The following is a 17,205-nucleotide window of genomic DNA, read 5'->3' on the forward strand; positions in this document are numbered from 1 at the left end:
GAATTCAGATTTGCAGAAGATAAAAAAATGGTACAGACAAAAACATTCTGTCAAATATGAGACTGAAATACTTAGACCTTCTTTTACCTATAACCAGTACTTCAAGATGTCTTTTTTTTTAACCTCATTGCAAATGAGTCACACAGGGTCAGTATAGTCATCCTAGATGATCTTATAAACTGCTCCTGTTAACAAGGTCTTCAGGAATTAGACAGTCTAGGAAAAAAGCTCAACTTCAGCATACTTTTACCTCTATATACAAGACCCTTTACCACTCCAAGTGGCTGTTCCATGTAAACTAAAGGTCATATTGTTAAAATATAATCACAAGTAGATACTTCAAACATGTTGACAGAATACAGGGAGCAAGGCATCTGCCAATAGCTGGCCCTGGTATCATGCCTATGTCAGCAAAGTCCCCATCAGCATTAGGCTGAGCTTTGATAAAAATTATACTAGGCCACAGAGAAGGTACAGGTAGTTGCCTGGTATGAGACCTGCTTGTTTTATCTTGATAACAAAACCCTCCATACAGTTCCATAGATTATATAAATTTCCAATCTTTAAATCTATTTTGTGGGCTTTTCCCTTCCAAATAAATGAATTTACAAACTGAAGATTTGCATTAGCCACAAACAAAACTTAAAACGAAGGGCAGGAGATTATTGCTGAAATTCAGCACAAAGCCTGGAAGTGTTGTAGGTCTTGCTTTCAGTTAGGAAAACTCCAAGAATAATTTCTTCTCCCTCTCTTAATTAACCACTTGGAAAATATGTCTGATCATAAATAGTGGAAACTGAAAGACTTCCTAAGGACAAATATACTGCTAGTCTTTTAGACCTTCCTCTTTAGAGCACAATCTGTGCCTCAGGCTAAACTGAAGTCTTTCTGTTAAGTTCAGCATACCAACATCTTTACTGTAACCTTTAAACAGCTTTTTACTGTACATAACTGTCACCTATGACTACACTTCCACCATGTTTCATCAGTTCTACTAATTAGACTCTAGAAAAACTAATAACCTGAAGTAGCAAGTCTAGTTATCATCTCTATAGCAGTTGCCCACACAAACCATTATGATCAAGACAACCACAAAAGAGATTCCATAAAACCATGACACTAAAAAGAGAGTCCCCTTAAACACAGATGGAATGTTCCTTAAGCAAGTTAAGAATTACAGTGCTGAATACCTACACAGAATGAGAGTCTTTCTTCACTCACCACTCAAGAACAGAGGAATGCAACTTCTAAACAGGCTTCGTTTTTCTGAAAGAGGGCAAACCACCACAAGCAGGAATTATCAGGAAATACACTTGACACTGTGTGTTAGGAGTGAACAACCACAAGCTTGATTTGCACTTTTTACCTGTAAAGTTTTGGAACACTTCATCTACTCCTAAGGCTCCTCTCAAAGCATTTGTGCATGTGTTTGTATCACAATGAAGCCTCTACAGAAGCTCTAAATGTTACTTGCCAGAAATCAGTTCTGACCTGTGCAAGCCCATTTCAGGAGTCTGGGTACAAAGTTGTATCTTTTTGGCCCAACACTCCAAATCTTGACTACATTTTTCAAGAAGGTTAGCTCCTGCATTTACTAGTGAACTGATCATGTGATACAGTGGCAAGTCTAGAGTAGAACAAGCAGTACCACTTCCATTGGCCCCAGTATATCACCAAAATTCTTCAAAGGCTGATGACAGAGGTGGATGAAGGGGAAAAAGTTATTTACACCAAACACTTTTGCCACATACTTAGGAGACCTCAGTGAAAATTTCCAAGCATGCCTCCTGCAATAAAGCATGGCAAGCAAGCTACAGCACACTCAGAAGTCACTTTTTCCCTGTTCAGTGTAAGGTATAGGCCTGTTGTCCCTGTTGAGGCTCATGAAGACACAATTAATCACAGGATCACAGTATCACAGTATATCAGAGGCTGGAAGGGATCTCAAGAGATCATCAGGTCCAAGCCCCTGCCAGAACAGGATCATCACTTAGGGTAGTCCACACAGAAATGCATCCAGGTGGGTCTCGAAAGTCTCCAGAGAAGGAGACTTCACAACCCTGCTGGGCAGCCTGTTCCAGGGCTCTGTCATCCTCACTGTAAAGAAGTTCCTCCTCATGTTGAGGTGAAATCTTCTACGTTCAAGTTTGAACCCACTGTTCCTTGTCTTATCACTGTGAACCACTGAAAAGAGCCTGGCCCCCTCCACTTGACACCCACCCCTCAGATATTTATAGACATTGATCAGATCCCCTCTCAGTCTTCTCAAGGCTAAACAGCCCCAGGGATCTCAGTCTCCCAATGCGCTCTCCTATTCAATTATGGCCTCCCCATAACTTCCACTCTCCTGGTCTTTGCATACACCATTCAACTCCATTTCCTCTTAAAAATCTGCATTCTTGCTCCCACATGTAGGATAAGACTTCTGTTACCTCAATGAGGGAAGAGAAAAATTGATGTATTTGTTACCACACCAATTTTGTCATCAAGATTCAGTTTTGTTACTGTTCCTACATAATCTTGTTACTGAGTTACCTGTCTAGCCATAAGTATTTTTTTTCCCCTTAAGACTCTGCAAGAGTACTTTAGTACCATTAGTTCAGTTGTTCTTCCTCAAAGGAAGGCTTAATACAACTGGTCACACGATGCCATATCCTCAATCTGCAAACCTGTTCACACTGGCAGAGACAAGTCTTTGGCTACATAAACACAGGAACCTTAAAGCAGCCAGTGCATGGGCTACAGCCCAGAATCTGTTTCTAAAAGCTAGAACAATGAAATAAGTTAGGCTGCCAATGGAAATATCTATGTTACTATGGTCCAGCTTTTCAGCTAACTGAAAAAGTATGACAATATTTAGGGTCATACAATGTAAAGAAAACTAGAAGCTAGAACAGATAAGAAAGCTTCCTGTTGCAGTTATTTCTGACCATACTCCTTTGGGTAGAAGATTGATGTTAGATCAAAAATAATTCTACTCCTGAAACTTACAGAATACCAGAACTACAAAACATCCAGATCCAAAGCCATGGTTAAGTATGATGAAATGGGGTCAGTTAAAAACAAACAAACAAAAAAACCCAAATCAACCACCACAAACATACTACTCACATTCACACCCAAGATGCAGCAACACCTGTATGTTTGCAAGCTATTTTTTTTTTTGTGGTGGTGATGGTCTTCTCTCAAGGACCAACCAAAATACTTCCCTAGAAAAACTCTCAACACTAAAACTCAGCCTGCTCTCCAACAACTAGACTTCAGTAGACTTCATTCATAGCAATTGCCCACACTAGTTTGTCTTCTACTTCCACCCTCCCAGAAGAGTCCAGCTAGAAAACATAACTGGTAACCTTTCCAAAAGTATGTTCCTGCTAAGTTACAGTGCTAAACACTGGGATTGTGAAGAAACTGCCCAGAAGCATCAACATTCCATTAAAGCTAAAAACCACATCAAGCATCTAGGCATGAGCAAAGTCTGAAATCAGTAGCCTATACTTTATCCTAATAGAAAGAAAGGTTAATCTCAACCACAAAGGGAAAGAACATTCCCATTCCCCACCTACCTTTCCCTGCCTTCTCTAAGAATGCATCTCCACATGCCAGGTAACACAGCATTGCTGGCAATTCATTTCCAGCCCAGATGATGCAGTTCTCAGAGGAAATTAAGTTTAACCTCTAACACATAACAGACTGGAGTAGGTCCAGGAAAAAATATCTACCTTGCAAGACAACATATCAGAAACTAATTTAGCATTAAGGTTGATTTTTAAGAGTCAGCCATCATCTTACCCAGTTTTAGAGTACTAGTTCCATGAGTTATCCAACGACTTGCTAACAGCTACCTTTTCAACTATGTAGACATTACTCCTGTCGAACAAAACTGCCTAATGCACACTTCAGAATATCTCTATCCCTGTATTGTAGTTACTTAGAGTTAGTAACTAGTAAGTCAAGAAATCTGATGTTGAAAGGATTAATATGAGTTCTGTAAAAGGTTCTTGCTCTAGAAAAGAGATGATCAAAATTAAAAGCTGACTTATAGGGATAGCCTTTGGTAGAGAAAGTTTCTGTTAAAGGGCTACAGAGAAACTGATGTCAGGACACTTCTGAACTCACAGGTTCAGTGCTAAACCAAAGGTGAGGGTGATGCTTTAAAGCTACTGCCTATTTGAAGAGTGTTGGCCTTTGATAAATCAAGACCTCCTAAGCACTTCAGTAAAAACACTCCACGCTCCAGGATCCCAGCCAACATTCCCCATCTTGTGAAAAATTCTAAGTGTCCAAAGCTGAGCAAGTGCTATCATGGAGCAAACAACAGCATCTCTGTTTGCCTTCAGAGCTATTGCAGCAATATTTAACTCATTGGTTCAAACAGAGGTCTCAAACTCTCAAAACAAGGACAATTCTGTTTTCAACAGGAAAAGAGATCAATTCTCAGATTTGTCTAAACACAGATCAAGATGCCTAAAGATCTGTTTTCCAAGTGCCAGGAAAGCCTGCTGCAGTTCCACTGAACATTTAGATCTCAAACCCAGCAACCAGAAAGAGCGTGCATTTATGTCCTTGTTAGAGATTAAATGGTATCTTTCCCAATTTATCACTGGCAAACACTATCTCTCTTAAGTTATATTATTGATCACAGTAAATAGAAAACATTTATTTCTCAACCTCTCAAGCATCAGCAGTAAGCCACAAAGTTCTGCAAAAGCTCATTCCCCCCCTTCCCTCTGACAGCTTCAAACTACTAGTACCAGCAATACCACAGAAAGAGATCTGAAGGTGAAGAAATGTTTTGTTTATGTACATTCAGGAGATGAAGTCCATCTAAACATCAAATCTGAATGCACCAGATACTTCTAAACATCAAACACATGCATCCATGCCAGGCAAAAAATCATTACAGAAACCCCTTGTATAGAGGTTCAATTGTCATGCTGCAAGGATACTATAGCAAGCCAAAAAAAAACCAAACACCTCAAAAAAATCTAAACACTGTTGAAATTCAGGCAACAGAAGTAGTAATATTTAACTCATCTAAACAAGGCTGTTGCCAGAAAAGACAAGCCTGACATTTGATGCTTTGTTTCCCCGTAAGTGTACCAATGAATCCTATCAGCAGCATGTCCACATATTCAACCACCACAAGGGTCAATGATCTTGCCTTGTTTGGACAATAATTATCCAGCATATCATCAAAGGATCAGATTTTGTTTGTCTTCACAGTCCAAGGTTATATCCATTGAGAAATGTTATCTGTGAAAGATCACAGAATCATAGAAACATTCAGGTTGGAAAAGACCCTCAGGATCACCAAGCCCAACTGATAACCCTACTCCACAAGGTCAACCCCTAAACCATATCCTTAAGCAGCACATCCAAATGACCTTTAACCACATCCAGGGCAGGGAACTCAACCACCTCCCTGGGCAGCCCATTCCCATTCCTGACTAGTCTTTCCGTGAAAAATTTTTTCCTAATGTCCAGTCTAAGCCTACCCAGTAGCAGCTTAAGGCCATTTCCTCCTGTTCTATCACTTATTACCTGTGAGAAGAGACCAGCACCAGCCCCTCCACAACGTCCTTTCAGATAGCTGTACAGAGCAATGACGTCTGTCTCCCCTCAGCCTCCTCTTTTTCAAACCAAACAGTCCCAGCTCCTTCAGTCACTCTTCATAAGATTTATTCTTCAGGTCCTTCACCAGTTTCGCTGCCCTCCTCTACACTCACTCCAGCACCTCCACATCTCTCTTCTATTGAAGTGCCCAAAACTGAACACAACACTTGAGATGTGGCCTCACCAGAGCTAAGTACAAGGGGACAATCATCTCCCTACTCCTGCTTGACTCCGCATTTCTAATACAATCCAAGATACCATTAGCTTTCTTGGCCACCTGGGCACACTGCTTGCTCATATTCAGCTGCTTGTTGATTAGAACTCCCAGGTCTCTTTCTGCTAGACAGCTTTCCAGTCACACTTCCCAGGCCTGTAGTGTTGCTTTAGTGATACTTTTAAGTCAGGTCTGTGCCTGAAAACATGGAATCTTTGACCTCGTCTAAGTCTTCGATCTTAGTGAGGGGAACCCGACCTCAGTGTGGGCCACTGTTCAGTGGAACTCAGCAGAACTTTGTCATTTGAGAGCTAATGCATGTGGTTACACAGGTACCTCTGTATATGTTCACAAACACCACCTTTCAGACAAAATTTTGATTTTACTGTAAATTTCCATTCACTCACACTTCCTTTCAGTGCAATTCTGTACCAGATGACTTAGAAATTACTTTTGAGTAGTAAGTACTCTGTTCAAAGTACTAGAGCGATCCTTTGCTTTGCTGTAATTACATTTTTAGAAGCAAGTCCCTTCTTTGAAATTTGATTCAAACAAAAATTTACTATCCCTTTATGTTTTCCCTGAGTTGCTTACTGCTAGAGATTAGTCTTCACATGCATGATTAAGGGGGGAAAAAAGAAAATGTCTCTTTTGGTATATACTTATTTTGGCAAGCTGCATGGAAGGCACAGATCAATTGAGAAGTTAAGCTATTACAGTAAAGCACTATATTCCATGTTCATGTAGAAACATGTTTTACACATATCCAGAGTGCTTTCCAACAAGTTTTCTTAGAGCAAGAAACAGATTCAAGATCTGTTGAACAGGATCAGTATTACAAATGATTTATCAAAGTTAATTCAAAATCTCTCTTCTGTTTTTGGTTACAAAAGGATTACCAGATAAAGTCTCATTGTTTATCAAGGTAGTTGACTAAATCATAGCTCTAACTCTGACAGAAACACAAAAACTGTCTAAAGGCCCTAGTCGCAACATGTGTAACACTCACAGCTGTCTACTACATTAACTGTTAAAAGCTTATTCTTATTGTATTAAGAAAAAAAAGCCAAAAGCATCAATTTGAACTTCCTATGAGTGTGCTGATATCCAGCACAGCAGCAGCAGGATTACTGCTCCATATGTTCCTGTGACACTGTCATTTTGCAGGAAGAGGGAAGCCAAAAACCATGTAGGGGGAAAGCGATAGGGTGAGAGAAAAACAACACTGAAGTGGCTCCTCAATTTGTCTAGTTTCGCTGTTAGGAAGCAAACATAGGTAATTAAAGCCTAGATTCATTTCTCATATTGATCACATAGGACAAAGACAACTCAAACTGTAACTGCGATTACATTCTGTTTACTACATCAGAAGGACAAAATAAACCATTTGAGCAGGTCTTTTACTAGAATCATCTTGGCATGTATGATAAAATTTAACACAGTATTTACAACCAGAATACTTCATCAAGAATAAGTGAAGCTAGTCTTATTCCAGTCCCATCCCTGGAAGTTTTTAAGGCCAGGCTGAATGGAGCTCTGAGCAACCTGATCTAGTGTGAACTGTCCCTGCCCATGTCAGGGAGGTTGGAACTAGATGGTCTCCAAGGCCCCTTCCACACCCTGACAATTCTATGATTCTATTCCTCCCTTGTTTTAAATTATATACATTATTATGGAGTTAGAGTGCACAAATTTACCTTTTTTATTTTTTTTTTTTAGTACAGGTAGAACAAAACCCTGCCAAGACCTTTAAAAGCCTATTTTCACAACTTTGTCTTGAAAACTAGCTTAAACACATACGTAGTTAAAGCAATTTCTACTAACAGATTGCATACCTATCCTATAAACAGGACAAAAAAAAATAACACCAATTAAACACAAAACACAAATTCTCTCTCTTCTTTCTCACTATCAGCAATAGTGTAGGAGCAGGACTGGGGAACTGATTGTGCCCCTACACCTTGAATACTGTGTTTCAGCTTTGGGCCCCTCAATACAAGACAGACATTGATGTGCTGAAGCATGTCCAGAGAGGGGCAATGAAGCTGATGAAGGATCTAGAGCACATGTCTTAGAAGGAGCAGCTGAGGAAACTGAGGTTTAGCCTGGAAAAAAGGAAGGTGATGGTTATAGTCACTCTCTGTAACTACCTGAAAGGAAGGTACAGAAAGGTAGATGTCTGTTGCTTCTCTCAAGTAACATGCAGTAAAGGCCACAAGTTGTGACAGGGACAGTTTAGGCTGGATACTGGAAAAAGTTTCTTCACCAAAAAGGTTAAGCACTGGAACTGACTGCCCAGGGAAGTGGTTAGGTCACTATCCCTGGAGGTATTTTAAAAGACACATAGATGTGGTGCTTAGTGTTGATGGTTTAGTGGTGGACTTGGCAGTGCTGGGTTAATGGTTGGACTTTTCCAACCTAAACTATCCTATAATTCACTACACTCCAGTAGCTGATACTGATCATGTTGATGTCAAGGACTCCAATCTTAAGTCCTGCTTACGCTAATGAATGTGTTATTTGAATCTATCGATTATGCCTATTGAACAAGAAGCCCTATAAATTTGCAAACATCAAGCTGAACAATGACACAGAAAGGTTGGCATGATGCAGCTCAGACACAGCTATTAATCAGGCAGCAGTTCAACAGCATCTACTAAGCACAGTGCTTCTAATCACATCCAAAGACAGTAAGAAGGCACATCAATCGAGTCACACGTTCTATGAGAAAAGTTGGAAAAAGCTTAACAAAGGCAAAGATGATCACTTTTATAAAAAGGGCCTCGCTATAAGCCCTGGGTTGGAAACAAAAGAAAAAAAGCAACTAGGAATACCTATAACCAGAGAAACAGTATTTGTTAGGATTGTTGGCAGCTTCCAAACTTTGAAAGTGTTGAGGCTAAGTAAGCATAGCCAGAGGATTCTATTGCTGCAAGACTCAGAATTAACAACTGGGAGAAACACCACAGGTGTACATGAAGGTACTAACCTGTCTAGCCATTAAATGATGCTATGTCTTCCACCTACAGACACAGTACCAAACTAACCAAGTACAAATTCTGATGATACAGGTTCCTTTTCAGATATGCTTTAAGCTACTCAGCAGCTCTGCTTCCTGAAGACAAGTAACAGGCATACTGTACTGCACAGAGACCCTCCTCAAACACTATTTTGTGACAGAAACACTAACCATAAACAGAAAATGTACACACAATAGCTGGAGAAGCTAACCAAGTCTGAACTCACCACAATGATACAGCAGTGTCTTCGAGGACATCTGGCACGTTTTCTAGCAATCGCTTAAGCTTTCCAAATTGCTGCATTACCACTTTAGTTTGTTACACACCCCTTGCAAGCACTGACAGCACAATGCCGGCAAGAAATTGAGTTCTTACAAAAGCCTGGACTGAGGAAGAGGAAGATGACAAAAGATGCTTTGGTTTATAGCAGTCAGGAGGAGCTTCAGTTTAGCCTCTCAGGAGCCAAGAGGTTCTATGGGTGGACTCATTCTCCATTTGAAGATGAAAATATTAGCACAGGTATTTCAAGACATCTATTACTCCAGCATCCAAAGATAACACTCTTAAGCAGAACCATGGCATACTGTCAGGAGTTGTACTATAAAACTGCTCACATCTAGTAAGTAGATTTCCTGTATGTTCTCCAAGTCTGAGAAACACTGAATACTTAATGAAGAGAAACCCTTTGCTATTCTGCAAGTTAGTCTTGCTTCCATGCTTTTATAAGTATCAGCTAGCTTAAAATGACTCAGATGTCAAGAAAATGGGGGGGGGAGTTGTAACTCTAGGCAAGAAAAATATTTATCATGTCCAGAACATGCCTCTACATGACAGTCACGTCATGGAAATCAACTACCCCCATGGTGCTTTTATTGTTAAAACTGTCTCTGGAAAAGTTTTGTTAGCTCTACAATCCCGTATAAGGTAAATAAATAAAGACCAATTACTTGCAGTCAAAAGTTACGGATCTAGATATGCATATTATTTCATAGTTCTGCAATAGCTAGGAGAAAAAAAAAAACATACAAAAAAAAACACCCCACAAACGGAAAAACACAACGCTACAAGGCCCTGTGAACTCCACCTTTTGGATAGGGAAATAGCTGTTTTTAACCCATCTATATGAGAGAGAAAAGCACGAAAACAGGGTAGAAAATTCGAAGAGTAAAGATCCTGGAAATATATACACAATCGCCAAATTTCTCAAATAATAGTATTTCAGTTATGCAGACATGATACACAAACTGAGGAAGTTGTGGGTCAATAAATTCTAGTCTGCTACAGTACAGATGGATGTCACAGATAAGACTCCTACATGCTCCACCTGTGGCTTAATTATTATTGAAACAGTTATTAAAATATCAAAAACGTTCAGTTTCTAAAGCTGTGAAGTAGGTTAAACAAAATTAAAGGTTGCTATTTCCATGGGATTCAAGATGGTTTCAATTACAAGTTTGCTACCAATCAGTATATCGGTGCAATTAACCACATTTTAAACTTCACTCAAGAAACTATTTTGGCAGACCCACACAGCTTCTGTTCCACAAAGACTCCAAGCCTCTACCCAACGGCCGGGGCTGCTGCACACATCAAGACTTTTACAGCTCTCAATCTACCATTTCCTGACAAATGGACCCATCGGCTTGGGTGTCCTGTTTGAAGAAATCGCCCATTTGGGTCCTCTTCTCCATACATTCTTGTAAGCAGGAGAGGAACTTCTGGCCTCTTCCTGTAAGCTATTCTTTGTACTAGAGGCAACTACATGGGCTCTGAGAAAGGGGAACTACAGTGGCTGTAGGGCCGGAGCTGAGGGAAGCCGACGCACCGGTGCTCGCAAAAGGCCTATCCAGCGATGGAAGAACAAAGCAGGCGGCGAAGTGGGCAGGAGAGCTCCGGGGTGGTACCCTCCGGCTGCGGGCCCGGCGGCAGGTGGAGCGGGCCGTCGCGGATTCCGGGACTTTCGGCCTTGCCCACGCGAAAGCGCAGGCTGCAGTGGTGAGACCGCCGCTCTGAGAAGCGTCTGGGGATCTCCCCTTTCTTAGCATCAATCCCGGCAACCGACCTCCTCCGCCTATAGCGTGGGCCTGCCCGCCACCACGACGCACCTCAGAGCTGCCCATCCCCAGCGCCTGCCTGCCTGCCGGCCTGCCTTCCCCCGCGGCCCCCCGGCAGCCTCCCGGAAACGCGCGACGGCGGCGGGCTCCCTCCGCGCCCCCATCACGGGCCGCAGGCGAGGATGAAGCAGCTCGCCCCGACTTCCCGTCGCAGTCTCCAGCGGCCGCTACCTGCTCCGGACGGCGCCACTCACCGAGTTTCGCAGCCCCACTCCCACACAGCCCGCCGCCGCTCTGAAAGGCTCGGACAGCGGCCCTAAAAGAGCCGCTCTCGTTGGCTGTTGCGCACACGGTACCCGCGCGTCTATTGGCTCCTCGCTCCGCCGCTCGGAGGGACGAGGACGCCGGGGGTTGGCGGCTTCCCGGAGCCCCACCCAGTGCCGCGGCTCGGCGCGTGTGGCTGCGGGGCGCGTGTGGGGCAGCGAGAGGAAGAACTGCCCCCTGCGGACCGAGCGGTCCCCCTCGTCTGGCCATCTGCCACAGGCCGCTGTCGCAGCCCCTGGTGTTGGCCCGGCAGGCGCGGCTTGGCCGCTTAGGCGACAAACTGTGCCTTGCGGCGCTTGGACACTCACCCAGCGCTGTTCTCTAGACTCGGTCGCGCAATCCCCGCCCCCCACGACGCAGATGGCACCATCGCAGCGCGGTGCCTTATAGCTGACCCCCCGTCACAGGCTCCCACCGGGGCAGCCTGCCCGGCCTGCTCGCGGCTGTGCAACGCATCATGCCACACGCGAGCAAGACACGGGCCTGTGACACTGTCAAAGACACGTGTGTGACTGCTTTGTGCATTTGACATCAGGAAGAGGTGCCCAATTGCTCACCGGTGTCCACGGTGACCTCACTTGGTCTGTATTACATCTCTAAAACCATGACTAGTAAGGTACTAAGTCAATATGGCTGAAATCGGCCAAAAGACCCAAAACCAGCCAAGGTTGTAGAAAGCAGACACAACCTCCCTAGAGGCAGACCCAGCAGCTCAGGGGTCAGAGGCACCATGCCACAGTGGGCCCTCCACTGAGCTGGCACTGCCACAGCAGCAGCACTGGAGACGCTCTTGGCAGCTTGCAGTGTTACATGCTCAGTGTCAATATTATCAGTGAATCACTGATACACATTGTTTCTGTGCTAGAAAAAACATTGCACTCCACTTGCATTTGTTAACAACACAAAGCAACATGCCATTATGCCATGCCCTGTTACCATACATGGTTTGTTTCACAACTGAATATTGCACAGATGGACATGCACCATCTTGAAAAAAAAAACATAAATTCAAGTGTTCAAAAGTTAGGAAACATCCTGTATCAGCTTGTGCAACCTGTATTAGTTCAGATTACAATGCATATAAGGTATTCTGGGGAAACTGTTGTAAACAGTCCTTGCTTGCACAACCACATGATACCTTTCTAGATTGGGCAATGAGGCTGGTGAGAGGCCTCGAACACGAGCCCTACCAGGAGAGGCTGAGGGAACTGGGACTGTTTAGCCTGGAGAAGAGGAGCCTCAGGGGAAACCTCATTGCTGTCTACAACTACCTGAAGGGAGGTTGTAGCCAGGAGGGGTTTGGTCTCTTCTCCCAGGCAACCAGCACCAGAACAAGAGGACACAGTCTCAAGCTGCGCCAGGGGAAGTTTAGGCTCGAGGTGAGGAGAAAGTTCTTCACGGAGAGGGTTGGTAGCCGTTGGAATGTGCTGCCCAGGGAGGTGGTGGAGTCACCATCCCTGGAGGTGTTCAAGAGGGGATTGGACGTGGCACTTGGTAACATGGTTTAGTAGTCACGAGGTATTGGGTGACAGGTTGGACTTTGATGATCCTTGAGGTCTTTTCCAACCTTATTGGTTTTGTGATTTGGTGATTCTGTGACAGATTGGCTTCTGCCTTATCCAGGCCATGAGAAGCACGAGCTGTGCTCACATAGTCCAGAGCAATTCAATAATTATTTTATTCTTTCATGGCTTAAGCCCAACCAACAACTAAGCCCCACAGAGCCTCTCGCTCACTCTGCCCTGGTGGGATGGGGAGGTGAATTGGAAGAGTAAGAAAAATCATGGGTAGAGATGAAGACAATTTAATACGTAAAGAAAAAGCTGTGCATATAGGCAAAGCAAAACAAGAAATTCATTCACTGCTTCCCATCAGCAAGCAGATGCTCAACCATCTCCACAAAAGCTGGCCTCTGTCACTCATTGATGGCAACTTGGGAAGACAATCACTCCAAATGTCCTCCCTTTCCTTCTTCTTCTCCCAGTTTTATACACTGAGCATGACATATGGTATGGAATATCCCTTTGGTCAGTTGAGGTCAGCTGTCCCAGCTGTATCCCCTCCCATCTTCTTGTGCTCCCCCCAACCTGCTCACTGGTGGGGTGGTGTGAGGAGCAGGAAAGACCTTGACTCTGTAAACACTGCTCAACCATGACGAAAACATCCCTGAATTACCAATACAGTTTTCAGCACAAATCCAGAATATAGTCCTGTACTAGCTGCTGTGAAGAAAATGAACTCTACCACGGCCAAAACCAGCACATATTCTTGGATGTGTGCTCTCATAATTTATCTACTCCATACTAGTTAAACCTAGTACATAAGTACTTCTTCACTATAAACTGCTTCAGGACATCAGGAGCTTCAGATATTGTTAGATATAATGATCTGATGTTTTTCCAGAATGCTCTTTCAAAGTCACAATTAATTTATCAATCCTAAATCATTTATCAGAAGAAAGCATCACGGTGACATCGTATTGTGAAGCATTTCCACTTTAATGAAGTAATATATGGTTGATTCTCAGAGAACCTACCAAGCTAATTATTTAAGGTAGTATTGTGAATTTTTCATCTCAGGAAAAAATGAGAACATATCAACACAGAAAAAATTGAGAACGTATCAACACAAACATGCCCTATTCTGGGAATGCTGAACAAGTTGTAAAAAACCTTACTATAATTAATATAATATAATATAATATAATATAATATAATATAATATAATATAATATAATATAATATAATATAAATTTTATATATTATAATATAATTTATATTTTAATATAATTTTATAAATATATATAAATATAAATAAATAATATAGATTAGATTAGATTAGATTAGATTAGATGTTATATTAACATTAGCTATGGTTACAAAAAAAGTATTTGGAACTATGTTACCTAATGGAAATAAGCAGTGGGACACAAGGTTAGAGAAATCTATAAGTAAATAGCTTCAGGTGCCTGCAAGACCAAATCTTGGATTGTTGTCTGTGAGAGTATGAAACACAAGCTACATACTCACAAACAGGAAGGACATCGAGCTCATACCTTTAAACTGGTCCATGTTTCTAAGCAATACTAGCAAGTTATTTAATTCACAGGAATCTTCAGAGATTACTTCATTGCATCTCTCCAATTTTAATCAAGGCAAAAGGTTGAAAGAATTTTGTGCCTTCTACTTAAATTTTGCATCTGCTGCCTGGACTGGGTTCCCCAATCTCCCTGCTTTGGAAACTGAAAAAGGTGTGGCTGCCAGAAGTGAGAGAGGACAAGTGCCTGACCAAACCCATCAAGTACCACTACAGCCATGCCCCAGGAACACAGTTCATGCAGAAATTTTGTTTTTCTGTGTATAGCTTCATCACTATAATCTTAGAAACAGAACTGAGTTTATGCAAACAATAGTCATGTATCTTTATTTCAGTCAGCTGTGGACATACTGCGAAGGGTGGGTTTTCTTGCATAAAGTAAAGCACATTTTTGCCACAAGCTAGCTACTTGGGCTATGTGGAGGTTCACTTCTATTTCTTGCTAAATGCAATCAATTCAATGAAAAGATTAGTCAATAAAAGTTTTATTTCTGTGCTGCCAGAAGCATGTACAGAGGCAGTTTCTGTTCAGCAAACTTGCACTCCTACTGTTTCATTTGTGCTCATGCTGATCGGAGTTAACAGCCATACCTAAAACACGTGTTTATAAATGGTGTATTTATGATGTTCTGAGCATGAATAGCTCTTATCCTCGAGCTGCAGTGCATTCCAGTCACAGTAATACAGGCTGCAGTTGGCAAACTTCCTTCTGTACATGGTGTAGTCTGAAGGATACAGTTCTACAGAGGCTCAAAACCAGGGCTTTTTATGAGCAGTAACTAACACAGTTAAAACTCTTTGTTTTCTAATTTGAGGTACTATGGTTCAAAGATAAGGGTCTGATCAAAACTGGTTAAATAAGTTTAGGAAAAGTCAAGGAACTTTTTTGCAGCTCTGTATTAAAGCTAGTTAGAATATTTAAAGATATCTTTGGATTCAAAACAAAGCAAACACCTCCTGAGACGAAACTTGCAATTTTACTCTCCAAAGAACTAATACATTTTTTTGATGAAGTTATGCTTTCATCTTTTACTAATGAATTAACTGTTTAAGCATATTCATTTAGTGTTCTGAATGCTTTTAAAATTTAATCTTGAGTATATTTAACACATCTTAGGTATCACTGTACAAACTGGATAGGCAACAAATATCTTGCTTGTAATTTAATGTGTTCTGCTCCCTTCTTTATGTTTTCCATGCTAATGTGCTAATTATTTTGGGGTTTCGTAACAACTGTCATGATTACAATGTTTTTTCAATAAAGGTTACTAAGTCCTAAATCATAGAATGTGAGGGACCTCTGAAGACTGTCCTGTCTACCCTCCCTGCTCAAAGCAGTGCCATCTAGAGCAGGCTGTGCCCAGTTGGGTTTTGAGTATTCAAGGACAGTAAACAGTTGAAAGTTGTTGCTCAGTTAGGAGCAAACTAGCTGAAAGAAATTGTGACAGGTAGACTTGTTCTGATCATTAAAGGAAGTCCAATGGGTTTGTGGTTCTGGTGCCCAGCTATCAGACACTCAGTCACAGAAATCCCTTTGTAAAATGGTTGTGTTCCATTCTTAATACAGCTGTGTTTTACTTCTTCAAACCCTTTCATTGTCCTTTAATTTGCAGTCTAAATGCATTTCCCAATATACCTTTCTCTGCCACCACTTGTTTTTTATTCAGTAATCCATTCCCATAGTGATACATGTGTAGAGAGTAATCTTACCCCATTTCAGCTTTCATTTTATTGGCCTAGAATAGCCACGTTCTGTAAGCCTTCTCTTGTGTAGAGAATTTCCTTCTTAATCATTCCAGGAGCCCAGCTTCACATCTTTTTCAGATTCAGTTCGTAATTTTATATAATATTCCAGAAGAAGTTTCACTAAGATCTCACACAGTGCAAATATGTTCATACCTTTGCTGAAAATAGCTCTCTTGATGGCAGCTTAGGCTCAATTTTGTTTTTCTCATAACTACCTCATGTCAGCAATTCATAAAAAGTGTGACTTTTGATGAGTATATTTTGGTTTACTCTTCCGTCATGTCAAACTGTTGAGGTTGTAGCGCATCGTGTTGTTATTTGTTCCCAAGCACAAAAATACACGTTTCAATATAAATGGCATTTCTTCCCATGTCTCTTTGTCTAGGCTCTAGGCTCCTTTGGTATAAATTCTAATTGGAAATCACTAATTATTTGTGCTGATTATATTTCTTCACTTTATCAATGAATTTCAAGAGCATGTATCCATGTGTCAACATTACTTGTTACTTGTAGCCATGTTTTTAGTGTCAGCTCATTTCATAAAGTCACTTTTCCTCTTTATTAGTTTTCCAGATCAAACACACCCTTAGATTTGATACCTTTGAATTTATGGTCATTTCTTCTTTCTATTTCTGTTTTAGTTGCTCTTTTCTTGCATAAGCTTTGTAATTTGTCCTCAAGGACTTATTATACACAATCAACATATAGCTCACAAAAACAAGAGCAGTCATTTCTCTGTGTAATTATATAAACTATACAAGATCTTGTTTCATTGCTCATGAAGATTACTTCATAATTTCTGCTATTGTTCTATTTTTTCAGCTTAATAATATCCTCTCACATAAGCAGAATATCCTGCCTCAATGGCATTCTCCCCAAAGCAATTTCTCTTTAGTGTTTCTTATTCTGTAGGTTCAAAATAATTAACATATTTTCCATGTTTACTCTGTTCAAAATAAGCCACTTCATGCTTCCAGATGTGAAATAAACCAGTACCTCTTCCTCAGTCGTGTAATCACTATTTCAAAAGTTTGCACTTTTTTGGTGTTTATTTGCTCTTTTATTCATAATATTGCATTGTATTCATTGCAGCATGGTATGACAGAGGCAGATCAGAAGACCAAAGCAATTAGTG

Source organism: Indicator indicator, chromosome 21, assembly GCF_027791375.1.
Source record: "Indicator indicator isolate 239-I01 chromosome 21, UM_Iind_1.1, whole genome shotgun sequence".
NCBI lineage: Eukaryota > Metazoa > Chordata > Aves > Piciformes > Indicatoridae > Indicator > Indicator indicator.